The 15,897-nt window shown below is 41.2% G+C and overlaps 1 protein-coding gene across 3 annotated transcripts in view; it reads left to right on the forward strand.

The window, feature by feature from the left end:
* RASSF8 (Ras association domain family member 8) overlaps positions 1 to 15,897 on the forward strand; it is a 91,718-nt gene that overhangs the window by 2,142 nt on the left and 73,679 nt on the right. The window lies entirely within an intron of this gene.

Raw genomic sequence — 15,897 nt, forward strand, 5'->3', positions numbered from 1 at the left:
GGAGAGAATGTTTAAGTTTTTAGGAGCATTTGGTTGAGATCTCTGAATTTGGCATTTGATTAAGATATCTGGGAATTGCAGATTTCAAATTCTACGTGGTTGTGGTATTATTTCTTTTTGCCTAATTTTTAATAAAGATTTTTTAAAATTGATTTTTAGAGAGAGAGGAAGGGAGAGGAAGAGAGAAGCATTGATGTGAGAGTGTGACATCTATCGGCTGCCTCCTGCACGCCCCCTACTGGCGATTGAGCCCACAACCTGGGCATGTGCCCTGACTGAATGGACTGGCCACCTTTCAGTGCACCAGACAACACCCAACCAACTGAGCCACACCGGCCAGGGCGCCTAATTTTTTTTAAGGTTTTTATTTTTTTATGTGAATCTCAATGCTTGGCTTTTGTAGCCTTCTGTCCTGGGTGTCTTGCATTTTCTACTTGAATGCCTTTGTCATTTTGAGAAATGATTAGTTTTTCCAAGTTCTTGCTCATTAATTGACCTATCTTATGTTGATGTATGTAATGACTTGAGAGTAAAAATATTATTTGCTGCTGAATATTCTTTCTCTTTTCATTATGGCTGATTCCTGGCATAATGGCTTTGCTATTTATGGTAAAACATTAAGGTCCTAGATATCTTGCTAGTATCCAAACTGTTACAAGACTCTTTGCATGTAGAAGTGGAATAGGGATGGGAGTGGGAGAGGAAAACATTATGCATTAAATCTGAGGATTTGGATTTTAAAAAAAATTTAAAAGTAAGCACCTGTTTACTCTCCTTGGGTGCTAGCTTGCTCCAACCATAAATAGTCTTGAAAATTCAAAGTGTAGAGATAGTTTCCAAGAACTCTGTATAGTAGAAAGAGTGCTTACCCCACAGCCAGCCAGCCAGCCAGACTTGGGCGGCAGGTATGACTTTGTCACTCTGAGCTGGTTGAGTTTGGCTATGCTACTTCAGCTTCTGTGATCTACAGTTTGCTCTCTGTACAATGGGAATATTGCTACTAAAAGGGATGTTGGGTAAAGTAGAACACCTAATACAGTGCCTGGCACATCATGGCCAATGAATGGCAGCATCTCAGACGTCCCCAGAACTTCAGTGTCAACATAGTTGATTACCTAACCTTTCCAATTGTTTCTGCTATTTTTTCATCTCATCCACCCAAAGAGTGACTCGGCTCAGGCCAGAAGGCTAAAATTATCCTTCACTCTCTCTTTTGTTCTATGACCCCCAACCAACCAGTTTGTCACAAAGTCCTATCCACTCTTCTGGCAAACCCTCTCTCGAACCTGTCTGATTTTTTAGTCTTCATTATACTACCATCTTAGTTCGAGCCACCGTTATCTTTCCCCATTGGAGGCCTCCTGCACGCACTCTACACCCATTTCCATCCCTTTTCCCACACATCCTGAAAAAGAAAAAAGTCACTTGCTGCTTAAAGTCGTCAAAGCTCTTAGGAAACACATCTATACTTAGAATGAAATGTAAAATTCTCGTCAAGCCTACAAGGTCCTGCGTGATTTGACCCCTGCTTGCTGCCTTTATCTCTCATCACATTGGCAGTTATCCAGCGGACTCACCTGAGGGCTGTTGCTCATGCTGTTGGCCTTTCTATCTTATGACCATCTCATTGAGTACTTTCTTGTCCTGAATGCTGGTTCACGTGTCCTTTATAAAGTCTGTGAGAAGCCCATCCTTAGCATCATGTAACTTGGAACCCCTTGATTTTCTCCCTCATAGCACAATCATCATTTTCCTTAATATTTTCCACAATTTATAATTATATATTATTTCATTGTTTAATGTTTCTCTCTTGTTCTTGAGGGCAGGAATAATGCCTGGTTTATTCACCAGTTTGTACTCAGTGCCTGTTTTGTGTGTGTGTGTGTATAATAGGTATGCAATAAATAGTTATTGTTATAATAAGATTAGTAACATCAGTTTTATATTTGAGATTTGATTGCCTTCTTAGCACTATTAAATCTGCTTTTCATAACAGAAAAGCTAGACTGGTTTTATTTATTTTTTGTTTGTTTGTTTGTTTTTTTATATATTTTTATTGATTTCAGAGTGGAAGGGAGAGAGAGAGAGATAAAAACATCAATGATGAGAGAGAATCATTGATCGGCTGCCCCCTGTATGCCTCCTACTGGGGATTGAGCCCGCAACCCGGGCATGTGCCCTTTACCGGAATCAAACCTGGGACCCTTCAGTCCACAGGCCAATGCTCTATCCACTGAGCCAAACTAGCTAGGGCCAGACTGGTTTTATGTATAATATGAAACAGTTTTTGCAGATGCTAGGTAAAATTAATGCATTTGGATTCTGTGAAAATATTCATAATAATAAATTGAGACATCTTTAAATTAGTGTTACCCTTGTGATTTTTCTGTTGTAGATAATCCTTTTACTAAGTACATCCTTAAAGTAATTATGCTTTTTTCATTACAGGATTACTGAAAGAAAAAATTCTTACCATGTCATATTACACATGTCATGTGATAACACATTAGTCGGCAGCTATTGACTGGTTTCAAAGGAAAGTAGGGAAAACTGTAGTAGAAAAATGAAAGTTACAGCTCTAAGGATTTTAGTATTGTCCAGCTGTTGATGTGACTTGCGGAAATAGATTTCTTTCGACCATTAAGGTAGAGGAGTACTATAGTTGTTTAAAAATGGGAGCCACCTAGAGGTCTGGAAGTTCTTTTTCCCTTTCTCACTAACTAAAGCATTCCTTGTTTTAGCCAAAAAGTCTCATGACTTTACAAGGCCAAAGAAGGTTTAAAGCTTTGTTTGAGTATTTTTGTCATGTGCTTGCTCTTTACACAATATTAGTTTGATGCACTATAACTCGGAAGTACTTTTGTCTTTATTACTAATGTTTCTCGTCTCTAGTTCTTACATAATCACCCACATTTTCTTTTGACTTGTTTTTTGAGGACTTTTGTTTCCTTTTAGAACTTTTCTGCACACCCTTAGAGGATAATCCCAGTTATTTTCTAGTTTGTATCTTGTAGATCACTAAGTATATAGGGAACTTGGCAGTTGATTCTAGTTCTTTCAGGATTTATATCTTTGCACTCAACCTCTGGATTTCCCCCAAAATTTGTATCTGAGTGGTCTGGACCCTGAGATTTTGCCAGCCAGGAGCTAAATGCCTCTCGGTTGGGAAAACAGGAGGATTAAAGCAGCATTTTAAAGCTCCTATTATGTGCTGAGCTCTGGGCAAATGTTCTCACAGAAGATGAGTGAGTAGTTCACCTGGTCAAAATAATAAAAAGGAACCTTAAGCTTTTCATACATTTGCTTCACTCAAGGAAATTGTTCCTATGATACCCTAATTTCCCCCACCCTTTGCTTTCTAGTCAGGAAGGCTTGACAAGATTGAGATGTCCTCTCTAGCCAGACCCTTTACCCTGCCTTGGTGTTTATTTAGACCTGATTTTGTGTGTTTTTTTAGACCTGATTTTATTTGTATAAAAATTTGGGAGTGGGGCTAGAGGGGGGCACATCATATGATTTGCCTCTGTGCATGTCCCCAGGACATTTGCATCACAAATAGCCACCACTGTGGAAATAAAGTTATAGCTGGGAGCGCTGGTTATTTTTTCCCTCGTGTACATAGGACTTAGTAGTTACTTTGGATGACCTTGTGCAAGTTGCCTGAAGCTCTTTAGCACCAATAATATTACCTATTTATTTCACAGCCTTGTTATAGGATTTATAAGACTTGTTTTGGGCAATTTTTTTTGTCACATTCAGGTATTTCATAAAGCTTATTACAATTAATTCCAGTGCTGTCCAAGTTTTATGTATTTAGAAAAATATTTTGTGAGAGAAATTTGACCTCCAGCTGCACCCAGAACCAAAGTCTTGCCCCCCTACGCCCACCCCACACATGCAGAACCTAACCAGAACTAAAAGACGGGAACTCTTTCAGAAGCCAAGGGTCCGTTGTCCAGAAAGATCCCGGGCTGACACCCTTTGTCATAAATGCCAAGTTCCGAGGTCCTCCTATTAAAACTTGCCCCACCAGCACTCCCCCATATCTGTTCCCCTTGCCCCTTAAAAACCCTTAACCTACTCCAGCAACATGGGTTTGAGGCACCTTTAGGTCTCCCATCTTCTTGGTTGGCACCTTCTCGATTAATAAACCTTTTCTTACAATAAATAAATAGAAAAAAATACTTTGTTATTCAGTAGCTTATGTTTTACTCCTTGTTTTCATAAGAAAGCAGACAGATAGGTTGTAACAAGAGAAGAGTGGTGATTGTTTCCACCAGGTTTTATTCATGGGGTTGATGGACCTTGTCACTCCTGTTGACTGTCACTGGCTTCTGAGTGCTAAGTCATTTTTACCTTTAATTCCAAAAATGTTATTATGGGAAAATCACTTAAAATTAAATTATTCTTCCAGATATAAGTAAGTATATACATTGAAAAAATTAGTGTGTCCTTCTTAATGGATAGATATTGGACACAAAAGTAAACTCTTACTCTTATTTTTGCTTAAAATATTGGTGCAGATTTATGATCTCTGAAACCCTACTGTAGAAATACTATTGAAAAGTAGGTTGGGAATGTTTTGCAATGCTTAAGGTAACATTTGGCCACTTCTAGAACAAGTTCTAGTTCCAGATGCCTTAGATGTCAGGAAACCTAAAGTGGCTTCTTTGTGCTATATTCCCCCCCCCCTTTTTTTTTTTTTTTAATATAATGACTTTCCCCCTTGTATTTCTTTTTTAAAAAATAGCTTCATTGAGATATAGTTGACATGCACTAAACTGAACACATTTAAGTATCATTTCAGAAGCTTTGACTATGTATATAAATATGAAATCATCATCACAATCAAGAAGGTGAATATACCAGCAACCTCCCCAAATTTCCCCACTCCCCTTTATAAACTGTTTCCTTTTCATTATCCCTGCCCCTATAACAGTAGCTTGGCCCTGGCCAGGCCCATGCACCAAAAGGTCACTGGTTCGATTCTCAGTCAGGTCACATGCCCAGGGTTTCAGGCAATCAGTGTTTCTCACATAGATGTTTCTTTCTCTCTCTCCCTCTCCCTTCCTCTCTATTTCAAATCACTACACACACACACACACACACACACACACACACACACACACGTGTATAAAGAGTAGTTTGCATTTTCTAGAATTTTAAATTAATGGGATCATATATAGTATGTACTCATTTTTGGTCTGGCTTCTTCCAGAATAATAATTTGGAGATTGATTTATATTGATATATGTAGCAGTAGTTTACTTCTTGTTGCTGAATGGTATTCTATTGTATGGATATATGTACAGCAATTTATCTGTGTACCTATTGATGGACATTGGGTTGTTTCTAATTATTTGCTCTTTCAAATAAAGCTGCTACATTTGCACACAATCTTTGCATGGGCATATACTTTCATTTATCTTGGGTAAGTACCTAGGAGTGAAATGGCTAGATCATGTTAGCTGTATGTCTAGCTCTTTCAGAAACTATCAAACTGTTTTCCAAAGTGATTATACCATTTTACTTTCTTGCCAGTGGTGTATAAGCACAAATGTGGTTCAGCCTCTCCCTTACCTACAAAAGACTACATAGCTCTAAATCCCAGCCTGGCTCTCCTTTCTTCCTGGGGAGGGGCTCACTCCCTTGGGAGTCCACCTTGCCTTCTTCCTATACCATATTCATGCATATGTCCCTTCTCCCTGTGCATTTAAATTTCAGAAGCTCTCTCCTTCAAACAGGTGAGCTTCTGAAAGGCTCTTCTTAAGCTCATTTGTTCACAAGTTCAAAGTGACGAAGAGGACTTTAAGCTTGCAGTCCCCCGATGCAGTTCAAGGAGCATAAGTTGGTTCTTTGAAGCTTTATAACCAGTTATGCCCTTGCTGCTGGATGTTCTGTAGGTCACCTTTTCCTAAAGCGGAGCAGCTTTGTCAACATTAAAAATCTCCGGAGGCAGGTGGCTCCTTTATGGTCTCTTTGGAGCCCTTGGGAGCCCCTTAGTGTCCAAGTTCACTCCTCACCTTGAATTGCAGAAGCTGAGTGGGCTCAGCCCTGGCTGTGTTCGCGAACAGTTATCTAAACTAACATTGGGCCAAGGTTCCACCTTTTGGCCCTGATCATTTTGTTGTATATTCAAAATGGAAAAAGATCTCTCTTCTCTGTTCTGACTGATTATTTGTGCTAGGTTATAATAAGTATCGGTTAGCCTTTTTTCACCCTCAGCCCCATTCATCCTTTGCTCTGCATGGATCTTCCCAATCTTTACTGCATATGCAAAAATAAAAAAGAAATATTTTCTCCACTCTCAACTATTTGTAAAAGCTCTTCTTTTGCTTCTATCATAATTGTCTCTTTTTTATTAGCACTTTAAACATGTACCATACTTTTGCATTATCAGATATGATGGGATTAGTAATGTTTGTAAAATACTTTAAAACATATTTTAAATACAGCAAGCACATCCATCCACAGACTGAGGAACATGAAGGCATTCACCAGGCGGAGTTTCCAGAGCTGGGCTCTGAGGCGGGTCTTTGTTCCCATCTGGACAGTTGTGATTGGGAAGCTCCGTAGTGGAAGGGTCAGGCTTTGTTTCCTGTTGCCCTTCCTGCTGGACTTTGTGAAGCCTGATTCATATTTAATTGTCCACCAACTTTTAGCTCTTTGATGGCAGGAGCTTGTCTGATTCTCATTGGATCCTTGGAGTGTGGCACTGTTAGTTGTGCTAGCTGGTGTTTATAACCTCAAGGGGAACCAGGCTACACTACCTCCAAGCATTTAGCTGTGCAGACTAAACAGAGTTGGGAATACAGCTGACTAAAACATTCATATTACATGGACGACTGAGGTGGTACTGAACTTTAGATGGTTAGGTTTTACTTGGCTTCAACAAATAGTAGTACCTATCATGTTCAAGAGTAGGGTCTGTGGAGGACACGAGGAGGGGTGATGTGGTCTGTGATTTTGGAAAGGTTATTGAGCAATGAGAATGCTATAAATATGCTATAGTATACAATTTTATCTATGTATATATAAAAGCCTAAGCGACCGTTTGACCGTTCAACTGTCAACTATGAAGCTCATTGACCACCAGGGGGCAGATGCTCAACGCACAGGCATGGAAACATGGAACAGACTGATGAATCTCAGAAGGAAGGGGGGAGGGGGAAGAGGGGAGGATGGGAAGAGATTAACCAAATATCTTATATGCATACTAGAAGCCCAGTGCATGGATTTGTGAACGGGTGGGGTCCCTTGGCCTGGCCTGCGCCCTCTCGCAATCCGGGACTCCTCGGGGGATGTCGGACTGTTGGTTTTGACCCGATCCCCGCAGGCCAGGCTGAGGGGCCCTACCAGTGCACGAATCCATGCACTGGGCCTCTAGTAAATATATAAAGCAGAGTATGAGGAGAGAATGGCTAAGTGATTTAAAGGGTAAAAGTATTCATTACAACAGTATCCTATATAATAAAAGTGTAATGTACAAATTGACTGAATGGCGGAACGACCAGTTGGTGGGGGGCGGGGCCAGCGAGCAGGCGGCGCCAGGCCAGCCAAGGTGCATGCCAGCGGGCAGAGGGAGGGGATGGCGATCAAGGGATGGCAGTGACCAATGGCAGCGGAGGGGCAATTGGGGCGGGGCGGGGGCCAAGGCCGGCCAGCGCCGGCCCCTGATTGGCCTGCCCAGTTGCCTCCTGCAGAGGGAGGCCAGACTGCGGCTTAGGCCCGCTTCCCCCGGGAGCGGGCCTAAGCCATCAGTTGGACATCCCCTGAGGGCTCCCAGACTGCGAGAGAGCACAGGCCAGGCTGAAGGACCTCCCCCTCCCCGCAAGTGCACGAATTTTTGTGCACTGGGCCTCTAGTTTATAATAATAAACATTGGAAACATGTAAATGGTTGATAGCAGGGCACTGGTTAAGTAAATTATGGTATAGGCACCCAGTTGACTGTTATACAGCCATTAAAAGAGTTATGGAGCATTTACAGTAGTTTGGGTAAATTCATATACTTCTATGTTAGGTGAAGTGTCAGAATATAAGCTTATACAGTGTGACCACAATTTTTTTTAAATGGGCATACCACAAGGAAAAAAAGCACCCAGAAGAAAATACACCAAAGTATAAATATGTGTCTTCCTTTAAGTATATGATATTATATATGTGCACATGTGTATATCTATGCATATGTGAATATAGGTGGGGCAAAAGTAGGTATACAGTTGTTCATATGGAAAATAATATAATAATTGATAAATAACACAAGAATAAACTGTTTCTCATACTCACAACTGTAAACCTACTTTTGTCCCACCCTGTATGTACATATATATGTACATATCATAATTATACACTTCATTGAATTTTCACACACTGAACATACTCATGCAACAAGTGCCTAGGTTAAGAAATAGGACATTATCTGCATTCCCACAGGCCGCCCCCCCCATGTTCCTAGCTTCTAATGGCATTCTGTAATTTTGGAATCATGTAAATGGACTCATATAGCATGTACTATCTTGTGTTTGATTTTTCACACTCAACGTTATCTGATTCATCCATATTACTTATAGTTGTAGATTGTTCATTCTCATGGATGACTTAATCTTACACTTTCATCTTTTTAATGTCTTCAAAATTTTCTGTATTGAGCATGTGTTTTATAACCAAAAAGATTGTTTGTTTTTTTAAAGAGGCAAAGGCAAGTTTGTTTGTAAAGTGCTTGAGTAGATTCAGTTGGCCACCTCGGCTAGACCATGCGACGCGTGAAGGAGAGTGCTGTAAGTTGGGGCTGTGCTGGACTGTGCACTGCAGTGCAGTGTGAACGCAGCAGGAGAGCAAGATTCTATCTGTTCTGTCATTCAGTAGTCATGGGACTGTGACGAGTCCTTCAGTCCCTTTGATCCTCCGTTTGCTCAACCATTCTTCAGCTGGGTGTGATGGTATCATCCTGAGATGATACTTGGCCATGAGGATTAACTTGAGACAGTGAGTGGGAAGGTCTGCCAGATGGTGAGATCCTTTATTTAAAAATCTGGGTTAGAGAGGATGGGGCTCAGGGAGGGAAGTTATGTCCAGTTGCCATTAATTTTCTCTGAAATGAGGCGAGTTGGTTATTTGTAAATGAAAGCACATGGCTTTGAGGTGGGGGTTTGAGCAAAGCAGAGAAGCTCTGGGGCAGGCAGCCCTAGGTGCTCAGTGAGAAGGGGCCGGGGAGGAGGGAGGAGGCTCAGCAGTGCTAAGGCCCATCTGAGGTTGGAGCGAAGACGTCAGTGTGGTATGTTGGTTTTCCTCCCAGGGTATTTGTTTATTATGTTTTATTTTTACTAACATTAAACCAGTTTTTCCTGATCATACCAATGCAATAGGTAGAAAAAGGAAGAAGGAAAGCCCAACTGACGCATGAGGAATGCCTAATCTACAAAGACAACACTATTCAAAGGCTGTGTTGTCACTATTGAGATCACCTGATTTAAAATGTCAATGGGAGTGTTACAGGAGTCCATGGTGGTCTGGAACTGCAGATATCTTTTTCCAAGGATATTTACACTACAAGGCAGCGCTAAGATTTTAGTCTAGACCACAACAGCCTATAACATGTGCAGGAAACTTTTACTAATATTTTCTAACTCTGAGAGTCCCTACAATCACTAGTAGTTTTAGATCCTTTAAATCAAGCATGTCAAACTTGCGGCCCAAGGACCACATGTCTCATTTATTTGGCCCGTGTTAGCCTTTGAGTTTGACATGCTTGCTTTAAATAGTATAGGGCTTGATGGCCCAGCCTGTAACTCCATTCATTGCTGGTATTGTTTCTATGGGAATAATATTCAAATGCGGTGAAAACTGCTGGGGCTGCACTCCAAGCTTGCCTGCCTCTTCCAAACACAGTGAGGGATAAGCACTCTATCTTGAACCCAATGTGGAGAGGTTAGCTATTTGTAGATAAAAGATGTTGGTAGATTGGGTGGCGCCTTTACTCATCATTGTTCCATTCAAACAGTATCTGTTGAGTGCCTGTGAGCTGGATATGACAAATAAAATTTTTTTTTAGGTCTTATCTCCCAGATACTTTTTATCTAGGTCATGCATTTAAAGAAATACTTTTTGGAATGTGATAATGGATAAAATGTAGATGTGCGTTCCTGGGGTGGGGTTGGAAGTGAGAGCTTCTGGAAACACGTTCCTAAGTCGGGTTTAAGAGGGAAATTCACTCAAGCTAAGACTTGAGAATGAAAAGGCATTTTCTGGGCGGGTACTCCATATAGATAAAACAATAGGCACCAAGCCACAGTATATAAGGAGGACAAGGTCTGTTGAAGAACTGCAAATAGTCTTGATATCACTAAATTTAGCAGTGGGGTGGGGAAGGAGCCAGGGTGTGGAATAATCCCCCCTCCCTGGCGGGGGGGGGGGGGGAGGCGGTGGAGGAGGGGGGGCAAGGATATCACATTGTCTTAAAGTTTGTTTAGCTTTCTGCTGATTGGGTTTGAGGAGCACAGTTATTCTGTCTCTGTCCTGAATTAAGATGTCTACTTAGTCAGATTTTACATTAGGAAATGTTGAGATGGTTTTATAATTAACTGGGGCTTGGAGTACTACTCAGTGTCTTCCAGTTCAATGTATTGAGATCACCTTGTTTATATTCAGTCCACAAACATTTATAAAGCCCATGTTGTGTCAAAAGGAATTATACTTGCTGTGGGTGGTTTTACGAAGATAGGAATTGGCCTCTGCCTTTCAAGAAAGTCTAAAACGAATAGTCGAAGATCGTTCAGCAGTGAGGGTTCAAGGTGAGATTAGAAGCAGCAACTTCAGGACCCTTCAGGGTCCAGGGTTCCAGTCCCTCCATTACGTCATTATGCCGGGGCCTTCCACTTCAGTGATTCTGACAACCAAGGAATGCACAACAGCCATGCAGTTATGGTATCTGTGAGATGTTTGCATAGGTTCCTCCCTGTTGGGTGTGACTTGAGTATTTTGAAATGGCTGAGATTATGGGTTATCTATAATCATTACACAGAGAAACTAACTGGCCTTTATGGGAGTTTGCCCATAACCTTCTTGTTACTTATTTTTTCTCCATTTAAGGAACAGCCTAATTTCTTATAAGCCTCTTTCATTCAACTGATTATTTTTGGAGTGTGTGTGTGTTTTCCTGGAAATAATCCACCCTATCATTGGAGATTGTATTCGTGACTTCATATATTTAGCAGGAATGTTGTTTTTCATCTTTCAGATATTCAGCAAGTTAACAAAGTAATTAATAATTTTGTGAATCATTTTTAAGCACTATGACTTACTAAGTTAAGTGCACAACTTCAAATATTTGTTTTAAAAATTAAGAATCTTGCTTAACAAATACAGGTGACTTGAACAATGTGGGCTTGAACTGTCTGTGCGGGTTGACTGAAAAAAAAATTGTATATAGGTGGCTTCAAAATAACATTGTTCATGGGTCAGCTATATACTGCTTATCTTTGCCAAGAGCAACAGAGGTGACCTTTCTTTTTTTTCCCTTTTTTAAAAATATTTTTTTATTACTTTAGAGAGAGAGGAAGGGAGAGGGATAGAGAAATAGAAACATCTATGAGAGACACATTGATTGGCTGCCTCCTGCACAGATCAAGCCTGCAATCTATGCTTATGCCCTGACTGGGAATTGAACCAGGGACCTCTTGGTTCATAGGTTGATGCTCAACTACTGAGCCACACCAGCTGGGCCAGAATTGGCCTTTCAAAAGTCATGATTAAGAACAACTAAGTTATATATGTACTAGAGGCCTGGTGCATGAAATTTGTCCACGGGGGTCCCTTAGCCCAACCTGCACCCTCTACAATCCAGGAGCTCTCAGGGGATGTCCTACTGATGGCTTAGGCCCACTCCCATGGTTCTCTGCTCTCTGCGGGCCTGGAGGTTTTGCTGCAGCCATGGAGATGAAGCCCCCATGCCCTGCTCTCCGCTCTCTGCCTGCCTCCGCCATGCGCCATGTGAAGGAAGCCCCAATGCCCTGCAGTGTGCTCTGTCTGCCAGGCCTGGGGGCTTCGCCTACACCGACACACTAAGGAAGCCCCCATGCCCTGTTGTCCGGGCTTTGTGGGGCCTGGGGTGCAGTTTTCGGTGCTGTGGTGGAAGTATATCGCAGGTAGGCAGGACATAGGAAAGCAGTGGCCAGGTTTTAATTGTTGGAGGTGGGAGGGAGGAATCAGGGAAGGTCTCTTGAGGAAGGTGACCCTTTAAACTGAGATTCAGAGTGGCAAAATTCAAGAGTGGTGGTTGAATAAGGGATCAATGGGAGAAAAAAGGGGACCTATGTAATACTTTCAACAATGAAGATGAAAAAGAGTGGTGGTTGAAAAAAATTAGGTATGAGAAGCTGGATTTCACCAGGTCTACTCCTGTTTTCATTAAACTTTCTAAATACCTTTCCCCGGATTCACACACACACACACACACACACACACACACACACACACAACTCCTGTTAATTTAAGCAAATATACCAGGTCTTTAAAAGTCTCCAGTGAATTTGTCCTATTTAACTCACAAATATGAACACATTATTGTTATTTGTTTTGGCTAGGTGGGACATTATGTTGTAATACTAATAATGTAATTACATGCAGCATTCTATTTAGGGAAGGGAAACCAAAGACTTCCCTCACATATTCTATTTTAAGGAAAAGCACACATATATACAACAAAATGGGCAGTAATTTGGGCTTTAAAAAAAGTAATTAAAAAAATAAATGCTGTAACTTGTGGATGAAAAGGGTTGCTATAATCATAAATTCCTAACTGGGCAGGTCATGTGCGTAGTCACACCTCAGGCCAATAACTTCTTTAGTGAAAGGTTTTTAAGCCCTGTCCATTGTTCTTGTGAATCTAGTTTAACACACCTTTGAAATGCCAGAAGTAATACCCCTTGAAGGCACAACCACTCTAGTGAACACATAATCTTAACTATCCTATAATCCAACCTATGTGTAATCTTCCTTAAATTTCCCCCTTAATTCCAAATGCATAAAAGAAGCTGCAGACTGCCATTCTGTGGAGCATTTAAGATCTGGCTTTCCAGCATTGTCTTCAGGTTTGGCTCAAATAAACTCGTAAAAATTCTCTACAGGTTTGGACATTCTTACGTTGACACTATTATGCTTCCTCTATAGAGTGGGAAAGACCCTTCCTCTGTAATCATTTCTGTGCCTTTCATTGAAAGCACCTTATAAGAAAGGAAATAGTTGCCTAAATAAGAACAGGGAAATCAGCAAGGGAGTGCTGGAAGTCCTGCAGGCCCCTTCTCAGGGACTGCCTCAGATCCCCTCTCTACTAAGTGGTTATGTGATGTAACTGAATTTATTATAATTTCTTGTATGTGTAATAGTTTTGTTACCTATTCTTTTTTTCCTTAATATATATATTTTTATTGATTTCAGAGAGGAAGGGAGAGGGAGAGAGAGGAAAAACATCAATGATGAGAGAGAATCATTGATCGGCTGCCTCCTGGATGCCCCCTACTGGGGATCGAGCCCGAAACCCGGGCATGTGCCCTTGACTGGAATTGAACCTGTGACCCTTCAGTCTGCAGGCTGACACTATCCACTGAGCCAAAACAGCTAGGGCGAAAATTATAACTTAAAAACTAAAAATAAATTCCATAAACAAAGTTGTCATTATTTTTTTTAAATATATTTTATTGATTTTTTTTTACAGAGAGGAAGGGAGAGGGATAGAGAGTTAGAAACATCGATGAGAGAGAAACATCGACCAGCTGCCTCCTGCACACCCCCCACTGGGGATGTGCCCGCAACCAAGGTACATGCCCTTGACCGGAATCGAACCTGGGACCCTTCAGTCCACAGGCCGATGCTCTATCCACTGAGCCAAACCGGTCCTGGCAAAGTTGTCATTATTATTATTGTTATTGCACTGACTCACTATTGGTTTTATATATATATATTTTTTTTAATTTTTTTTTACTTAAATAACTAAGTGGCTATCATATGTGCAGGGCTGTACTAAGTCCTTTACCCACATTTTCATTTAATCTTTACAACTCTGCAAGGTAAATTTACTCATTTTAATGAGTGAGAAAATAGGCTTGGAGAGATTTTTTTTTTCACTGTAGAAAGCTAACTTAAGGACCTGGTGGGAAAAGCTGGCCTCCGAGTATGAGGCCTACATAAGGAGAAAAAGCAGAGATGAGGGAGAGCAGTGCAAGTGAGCAAAAGAATGAGACATCAGACAGATCAATCAGCCACAGTCCCTGAGGCTCTGGGTTCACAATGTGCTTCTCATGGGTATGTTTAGCCTGCTGTGTATACAGGGGAGTGGGTGGTATTTACAGATGCTTTATGACAGTGTTTGCAAACTCATTACCACAGCAAGGCAGATGGCATTAAGGGGTGAAGTGGGTTGGTTGTAAAGGATGAGTGGTTAGGACTATGGCAAATTAGAGAGTACTTGAATTACCTAAAGGGGGCGGTCCCCACTCAGCTCCTGATGATTACTGCCCTTAGGAAATGTGGGTGGACCAGCTTTTGGCAAATCTTCAAGTTTTTTTCAGAGAAGTTATATATTTTGATTTTTTGGGTGATTTCCATCATTTTAAAAGCATCAAAAACACTATGATTATGGATTTGTTTTTAAATTGTATCAGTGTCTTCCTATTAGCTGGTGGGAGTGTAGGTGGGGGTAGTATTAAGCTCTTAAGCTTGTGAGAGAGGATTTCTTGGTACCTGGTAGCCTCAGCCAGCTACTACTGAGCAGGCAAGGCCGGTAGTTATAAATGCCCTGATTTTGACTTTTGCATAAAAGGAGATGCAGATGTCAGACTGTTTTGATAGTCTTGTTGAAAGAATAATTTAAATTCAAGCTAATTTTTAAAATTAGGAAATATTTTAATTCAGTGAGTTTTTATATAACTAAAAGTCAATTAAAACGTTCAAACCACCTGCTTTAACAAACTACATTAAACAACGTTTGAGGGGGGATGTTGAAAGATATTATTAGCGAATTATCCTATAAATTTAGATTTTGTCCAGTAGGAAAAAGGCAGGGAATAGGTAGTTTTTATGGGCAGTATTAGGAGATACTGAGGCAGTTGCTTTATTAAGAGAAAAAAAAGGTGTGTTGTTAGGGTGACATATGTCCTGGTTCCTGGGTCCACCCTCGTTCTGGCATAATAGGGCCTTTCCTCCTGGGTGGGAAAGTACAGGGTCGGTCACTGGATAATGGTAATGTGTTTTAGTTGCTGGTCCCTTTCTCATGAAGGTGGAGTCAGGCAGGTATGCTGCATGACCTTGCTGCTTCCTGACTGAGCTGAACACTGCTTTGCTGAAGATAGGCTAACCCAGCCCTCACCTTAGAGCAGCGGTTGCCAACCTTTCGGACCTCACCGACCACCAGTGGTCCGTGGACCATTGGTTGGCGACCGTTGCCTTAGAGCAGTGGTCGGCAAACTCGTTAGTCAACAAAGCCAAATATCAACAGTACAACAATTGGAATTTCTTTTGAGAGCCAAATTTTTTAAACTTCTTCTAATGCCACTTCTTCAAAATAGACTCGCCCAGACCGTGGTATTTTGTGGAAGAGCCACACTCAAGGGGCCAAAGAGCCGCGTGTGGCTCGCGAGCCGCCGTTTGCCGACCACGGCCTTAGGGTGACTGGTGAAGGATATTTGCTCTTGCAGTCAGGGTTTTACTTGTCAGCACCATATAAAGCACGATTGATTGTTTCTATACCATAGTTTTCCAAGGCATTCTCCTTGTTAACGTTAGACTACTCTTATGTCTGTATCAAATTTAATTTGTGGTATGTAAGGGAGGCGTAGCAATCCCAACTTCAAGGATCTATGCTGTATTTTGGGTAAATACCAAGGAGCACAGTTGCTGGAAA

The sequence above is a fragment of the Cnephaeus nilssonii genome (assembly GCF_951640355.1).
Source record: "Cnephaeus nilssonii genome assembly, chromosome: 6".
NCBI classification, from domain to species: Eukaryota; Metazoa; Chordata; class Mammalia; order Chiroptera; family Vespertilionidae; genus Cnephaeus; species Cnephaeus nilssonii.